An 8846-nucleotide genomic window follows, 5' to 3' on the forward strand; every position below is an offset into this window, starting at 1 on the left:
TTTTTTTTTTTTTTTTTTTTTTAAAGTATACATTGTAAACTAACAAGAAGGTTATTTATTCAAACGTACAATGTATACTTTAAAAACAAATTTAGCAATAAAAGTATACATTGTAAAATAAATTTTTAAAAAATTTAAATTACACAAAATATATATAATACATTGTAAAAGTAAACTTTTAAACACTCGATTAAAAGTGATTATTATTATTATTTTTTTAAAGTATACATTGTAAACTAACAAGAAAGTTATTTATTCAAACGTACAATGTATACTTTAAAAACAAATTTAGCAATAAAAGTATACATTGTAAAATAAATTTTTAAAAAATTTAAATTACACAAAATATATATAATACATTGTAAAAGTAAACTTTTAAACACTCGATTAAAAGTGATTATTATTATTATTTTTTAAAAGTATACATTGTAAACTAACAAGAAAGTTATTTATTCAAACGTACAATGTATACTTTAAAAACAAATTTAGCAATAAAAGTATACAGTGTAAAATAAATTTTTAAAAAATTTAAATTACACAAAATATATATAATACATTGTAAAAGTAAACTTTTAAACACTCGATTAAAAGTGATTATTATTATTTTTTTTTTTTTTTTTAAAGTATACATTGTAAACTAACAAGAAGGTTATTTATTCAAACGTACAATGTATACTTTAAAAACAAATTTAGCAATAAAAGTATACATTGTAAAATAAATTTTTAAAAAATTTAAATTACACAAAATATATATAATACATTGTAAAAGTAAACTTTTAAACACTCGATTAAAAGTGATTATTATTATTATTTTTTTAAAAGTATACATTGTAAACTAACAAGAAAGTTATTTATTCAAACGTACAATGTATACTTTAAAAACAAATTTAGCAATAAAAGTATACAGTGTAAAATAAATTTTTAAAAAATTTAAATTACACAAAATATATATAATACATTGTAAAAGTAAACTTTTAAACACTCGATTAAAAGTGATTATTATTATTATTTTTTTAAAAGTATACATTGTAAACTAACAAGAAAATTATTTATTTAAACGTACAATGTATACCATTTGAATGTATACTTTTAGACAAATTTAGCAATAAAAGTATACATTGTAAAGTAGATAAAAAAAAAAAAAAAAACTAAAAAATATATAATAAAAGTGTACATTGTAAAAGTGAACTTGTAAATACAAAAGTATGCATTGTAAATTAACTTTAAAAAAAAATTTTTAAACGTACAATGTATACTTTAAAAACAAATTTAGCAATAAAAGTATACAGTGTAAAATAAATTTTTAAAAAATTTAAATTACACAAAATATATATAATACATTGTAAAAGTAAACTTTTAAACACTCGATTAAAAGTGATTATTATTATTATTTTTTTTTTTTTAAAGTATACATTGTAAACTAACAAGAAGGTTATTTATTCAAACGTACAATGTATACTTTAAAAACAAATTTAGCAATAAAAGTATACATTGTAAAATAAATTTTTAAAAAATTTAAATTACACAAAATATATATAATACATTGTAAAAGTAAACTTTTAAACACTCGATTAAAAGTGATTATTATTATTATTTTTTTAAAAGTATACATTGTAAACTAACAAGAAAGTTATTTATTCAAACGTACAATGTATACTTTAAAAACAAATTTAGCAATAAAAGTATACAGTGTAAAATAAATTTTTAAAAAATTTAAATTACACAAAATATATATAATACATTGTAAAAGTAAACTTTTAAACACTCGATTAAAAGTGATTATTATTATTATTTTTTTAAAAGTATACATTGTAAACTAACAAGAAAGTTATTTATTCAAACGTACAATGTATACTTTAAAAACAAATTTAGCAATAAAAGTATACATTGTAAAATAAATTTTTAAAAAATTTAAATTACACAAAATATATATAATACATTGTAAAAGTAAACTTTTAAACACTCGATTAAAAGTGATTATTATTATTATTTTTTTAAAAGTATACATTGTAAACTAACAAGAAAGTTATTTATTCAAACGTACAATGTATACTTTAAAAACAAATTTAGCAATAAAAGTATACAGTGTAAAATAAATTTTAAAAAATTTAAATTACACAAAATATATATAATACATTGTAAAAGTAAACTTTTAAACACTCGATTAAAAGTGATTATTATTATTTTTTTTTTTTTTTTAAAGTATACATTGTAAACTAACAAGAAGGTTATTTATTCAAACGTACAATGTATACTTTAAAAACAAATTTAGCAATAAAAGTATACATTGTAAAATAAATTTTTAAAAAATTTAAATTACACAAAATATATATAATACATTGTAAAAGTAAACTTTTAAACACTCGATTAAAAGTGATTATTATTATTATTTTTTTAAAAGTATACATTGTAAACTAACAAGAAAGTTATTTATTCAAACGTACAATGTATACTTTAAAAACAAATTTAGCAATAAAAGTATACAGTGTAAAATAAATTTTTAAAAAATTTAAATTACACAAAATATATATAATACATTGTAAAAGTAAACTTTTAAACACTCGATTAAAAGTGATTATTATTATTATTTTTTTTTTTTTTAAAGTATACATTGTAAACTAACAAGAAGGTTATTTATTCAAACGTACAATGTATACTTTAAAAACAAATTTAGCAATAAAAGTATACATTGTAAAATAAATTTTTAAAAAATTTAAATTACACAAAATATATATAATACATTGTAAAAGTAAACTTTTAAACACTCGATTAAAAGTGATTATTATTATTATTTTTTTAAAAGTATACATTGTAAACTAACAAGAAAGTTATTTATTCAAACGTACAATGTATACTTTAAAAACAAATTTAGCAATAAAAGTATACAGTGTAAAATAAATTTTTAAAAAATTTAAATTACACAAAATATATATAATACATTGTAAAAGTAAACTTTTAAACACTCGATTAAAAGTGATTATTATTATTATTTTTTTAAAAGTATACATTGTAAACTAACAAGAAAGTTATTTATTCAAACGTACAATGTATACTTTAAAAACAAATTTAGCAATAAAAGTATACATTGTAAAATAAATTTTTAAAAATTTAAATTACACAAAATATATATAATACATTGTAAAAGTAAACTTTTAAACACTCGATTAAAAGTGATTATTATTATTATTTTTTTAAAGTATACATTGTAAACTAACAAGAAAGTTATTTATTCAAACGTACAATGTATACTTTAAAAACAAATTTAGCAATAAAAGTATACAGTGTAAAATAAATTTTTAAAAAATTTAAATTACACAAAATATATATAATACATTGTAAAAGTAAACTTTTAAACACTCGATTAAAAGTGATTATTATTATTTTTTTTTTTTTTTAAAGTATACATTGTAAACTAACAAGAAGGTTATTTATTCAAACGTACAATGTATACTTTAAAAACAAATTTAGCAATAAAAGTATACATTGTAAAATAAATTTTTAAAAAATTTAAATTACACAAAATATATATAATACATTGTAAAAGTAAACTTTTAAACACTCGATTAAAAGTGATTATTATTATTATTTTTTTAAAAGTATACATTGTAAACTAACAAGAAAGTTATTTATTCAAACGTACAATGTATACTTTAAAAACAAATTTAGCAATAAAAGTATACATTGTAAAATAAATTTTTAAAAAATTTAAATTACACAAAATATATATAATACATTGTAAAAGTAAACTTTTAAACACTCGATTAAAAGTGATTATTATTATTATTTTTTTAAAAGTATACATTGTAAACTAACAAGAAAGTTATTTATTCAAACGTACAATGTATACTTTAAAAACAAATTTAGCAATAAAAGTATACAGTGTAAAATAAATTTTTAAAAAATTTAAATTACACAAAATATATATAATACATTGTAAAAGTAAACTTTTAAACACTCGATTAAAGTGATTATTATTATTTTTTTTTTTTTTTTTAAAGTATACATTGTAAACTAACAAGAAGGTTATTTATTCAAACGTACAATGTATACTTTAAAAACAAATTTAGCAATAAAAGTATACATTGTAAAATAAATTTTTAAAAAATTTAAATTACACAAAATATATATAATACATTGTAAAAGTAAACTTTTAAACACTCGATTAAAAGTGATTATTATTATTATTTTTTTAAAAGTATACATTGTAAACTAACAAGAAAGTTATTTATTCAAACGTACAATGTATACTTTAAAAACAAATTTAGCAATAAAAGTATACAGTGTAAAATAAATTTTTAAAAAATTTAAATTACACAAAATATATATAATACATTGTAAAAGTAAACTTTTAAACACTCGATTAAAAGTGATTATTATTATTATTTTTTTAAAAGTATACATTGTAAACTAACAAGAAAATTATTTATTTAAACGTACAATGTATACCATTTGAATGTATACTTTTAGACAAATTTAGCAATAAAAGTATACATTGTAAAGTAGATAAAAAAAAAAAAAAAAACTAAAAAATATATAATAAAAGTGTACATTGTAAAAGTGAACTTGTAAATTACAAAAGTATGCATTGTAAATAACTTTAAAAAAAATTTTTAAACGTACAATGTATACTTTAAAAACAAATTTAGCAATAAAAGTATACAGTGTAAAATAAATTTTAAAAATTTAAATTACACAAAATATATATAATACATTGTAAAAGTAAACTTTTAAACACTCGATTAAAAGTGATTATTATTATTATTTTTTTTTTTTAAAGTATACATTGTAAACTAACAAGAAGGTTATTTATTCAAACGTACAATGTATACTTTAAAAACAAATTTAGCAATAAAAGTATACATTGTAAAATAAATTTTTAAAAAATTTAAATTACACAAAATATATATAATACATTGTAAAAGTAAACTTTTAAACACTCGATTAAAAGTGATTATTATTATTATTTTTTTAAAAGTATACATTGTAAACTAACAAGAAAGTTATTTATTCAAACGTACAATGTATACTTTAAAAACAAATTTAGCAATAAAAGTATACAGTGTAAAATAAATTTTTAAAAAATTTAAATTACACAAAATATATATAATACATTGTAAAAGTAAACTTTTAAACACTCGATTAAAAGTGATTATTATTATTATTTTTTTTAAAAGTATACATTGTAAACTAACAAGAAAGTTATTTATTCAAACGTACAATGTATACTTTAAAAACAAATTTAGCAATAAAAGTATACATTGTAAAATAAATTTTTAAAAAATTTAAATTACACAAAATATATATAATACATTGTAAAAGTAAACTTTTAAACACTCGATTAAAAGTGATTATTATTATTATTTTTTTAAAAGTATACATTGTAAACTAACAAGAAAGTTATTTATTCAAACGTACAATGTATACTTTAAAAACAAATTTAGCAATAAAAGTATACAGTGTAAAATAAATTTTTAAAAAATTTAAATTACACAAAATATATATAATACATTGTAAAAGTAAACTTTTAAACACTCGATTAAAAGTGATTATTATTATTATTTTTTTTTTTTAAAGTATACATTGTAAACTAACAAGAAGGTTATTTATTCAAACGTACAATGTATACTTTAAAAACAAATTTAGCAATAAAAGTATACATTGTAAAATAAATTTTTAAAAAATTTAAATTACACAAAATATATATAATACATTGTAAAAGTAAACTTTTAAACACTCGATTAAAAGTGATTATTATTATTATTTTTTTAAAAGTATACATTGTAAACTAACAAGAAAGTTATTTATTCAAACGTACAATGTATACTTTAAAAACAAATTTAGCAATAAAAGTATACAGTGTAAAATAAATTTTTAAAAAATTTAAATTACACAAAATATATATAATACATTGTAAAAGTAAACTTTTAAACACTCGATTAAAAGTGATTATTATTATTATTTTTTTTTTTTTTAAAGTATACATTGTAAACTAACAAGAAGGTTATTTATTCAAACGTACAATGTATACTTTAAAACAAATTTAGCAATAAAAGTATACATTGTAAAATAAATTTTTAAAAAATTTAAATTACACAAAATATATATAATACATTGTAAAAGTAAACTTTTAAACACTCGATTAAAAGTGATTATTATTATTATTTTTTTAAAAGTATACATTGTAAACTAACAAGAAAGTTATTTATTCAAACGTACAATGTATACTTTAAAAACAAATTTAGCAATAAAAGTATACAGTGTAAAATAAATTTTTAAAAAATTTAAATTACACAAAATATATATAATACATTGTAAAAGTAAACTTTTAAACACTCGATTAAAAGTGATTATTATTATTATTTTTTTTAAAAGTATACATTGTAAACTAACAAGAAAGTTATTTATTCAAACGTACAATGTATACTTTAAAAACAAATTTAGCAATAAAAGTATACATTGTAAAATAAATTTTTAAAAAATTTAAATTACACAAAATATATATAATACATTGTAAAAGTAAACTTTTAAACACTCGATTAAAAGTGATTATTATTATTATTTTTTTAAAAGTATACATTGTAAACTAACAAGAAAGTTATTTATTCAAACGTACAATGTATACTTTAAAAACAAATTTAGCAATAAAAGTATACAGTGTAAAATAAATTTTTAAAAAATTTAAATTACACAAAATATATATAATACATTGTAAAAGTAAACTTTTAAACACTCGATTAAAAGTGATTATTATTATTATTTTTTTTTTTTAAAGTATACATTGTAAACTAACAAGAAGGTTATTTATTCAAACGTACAATGTATACTTTAAAAACAAATTTAGCAATAAAAGTATACATTGTAAAATAAATTTTTAAAAAATTTAAATTACACAAAATATATATAATACATTGTAAAAGTAAACTTTTAAACACTCGATTAAAAGTGATTATTATTATTATTTTTTTAAAAGTATACATTGTAAACTAACAAGAAAGTTATTTATTCAAACGTACAATGTATACTTTAAAAACAAATTTAGCAATAAAAGTATACATTGTAAAATAAATTTTTAAAAAATTTAAATTACACAAAATATATATAATACATTGTAAAAGTAAACTTTTAAACACTCGATTAAAAGTGATTATTATTATTATTTTTTTTAAAAGTATACATTGTAAACTAACAAGAAAGTTATTTATTCAAACGTACAATGTATACTTTAAAAACAAATTTAGCAATAAAAGTATACATTGTAAAATAAATTTTTAAAAATTTAAATTACACAAAATATATATAATACATTGTAAAAGTAAACTTTTAAACACTCGATTAAAAGTGATTATTATTATTATTTTTTTAAAAGTATACATTGTAAACTAACAAGAAAGTTATTTATTCAAACGTACAATGTATACTTTAAAAACAAATTTAGCAATAAAAGTATACAGTGTAAAATAAATTTTTAAAAAATTTAAATTACACAAAATATATATAATACATTGTAAAAGTAAACTTTTAAACACTCGATTAAAAGTGATTATTATTATTTTTTTTTTTTTTTTAAAGTATACATTGTAAACTAACAAGAAGGTTATTTATTCAAACGTACAATGTATACTTTAAAAACAAATTTAGCAATAAAAGTATACATTGTAAAATAAATTTTTAAAAAATTTAAATTACACAAAATATATATAATACATTGTAAAAGTAAACTTTTAAACACTCGATTAAAAGTGATTATTATTATTATTTTTTTAAAAGTATACATTGTAAACTAACAAGAAAGTTATTTATTCAAACGTACAATGTATACTTTAAAAACAAATTTAGCAATAAAAGTATACATTGTAAAATAAATTTTTAAAAAATTTAAATTACACAAAATATATATAATACATTGTAAAAGTAAACTTTTAAACACTCGATTAAAAGTGATTATTATTATTATTTTTTTAAAAGTATACATTGTAAACTAACAAGAAAGTTATTTATTCAAACGTACAATGTATACTTTAAAAACAAATTTAGCAATAAAAGTATACAGTGTAAAATAAATTTTTAAAAAATTTAAATTACACAAAATATATATAATACATTGTAAAAGTAAACTTTTAAACACTCGATTAAAAGTGATTATTATTATTTTTTTTTTTTTTTTAAAGTATACATTGTAAACTAACAAGAAGGTTATTTATTCAAACGTACAATGTATACTTTAAAAACAAATTTAGCAATAAAAGTATACATTGTAAAATAAATTTTTAAAAAATTTAAATTACACAAAATATATATAATACATTGTAAAAGTAAACTTTTAAACACTCGATTAAAAGTGATTATTATTATTATTTTTTTAAAAGTATACATTGTAAACTAACAAGAAAGTTATTTATTCAAACGTACAATGTATACTTTAAAAACAAATTTAGCAATAAAAGTATACAGTGTAAAATAAATTTTTAAAAAATTTAAATTACACAAAATATATATAATACATTGTAAAAGTAAACTTTTAAACACTCGATTAAAAGTGATTATTATTATTATTTTTTTAAAAGTATACATTGTAAACTAACAAGAAAATTATTTATTTAAACGTACAATGTATACCATTTGAATGTATACTTTTAGACAAATTTAGCAATAAAAGTATACATTGTAAAGTAGATAAAAAAAAAAAAAAAAACTAAAAAATATATAATAAAAGTGTACATTGTAAAAGTGAACTTGTAAATACAAAAGTATGCATTGTAAATTAACTTTAAAAAAAAATTTTTAAACGTACAATGTATACTTTAAAAACAAATTTAGCAATAAAAGTATACAGTGTAAAATAAATT

Source organism: Rhodnius prolixus, unplaced genomic scaffold (genome assembly GCF_049639745.1).
Source record: "Rhodnius prolixus isolate KJV_2025 unplaced genomic scaffold, Rpr scaffold_35, whole genome shotgun sequence".
NCBI classification, from domain to species: domain Eukaryota; kingdom Metazoa; phylum Arthropoda; class Insecta; order Hemiptera; family Reduviidae; genus Rhodnius; species Rhodnius prolixus.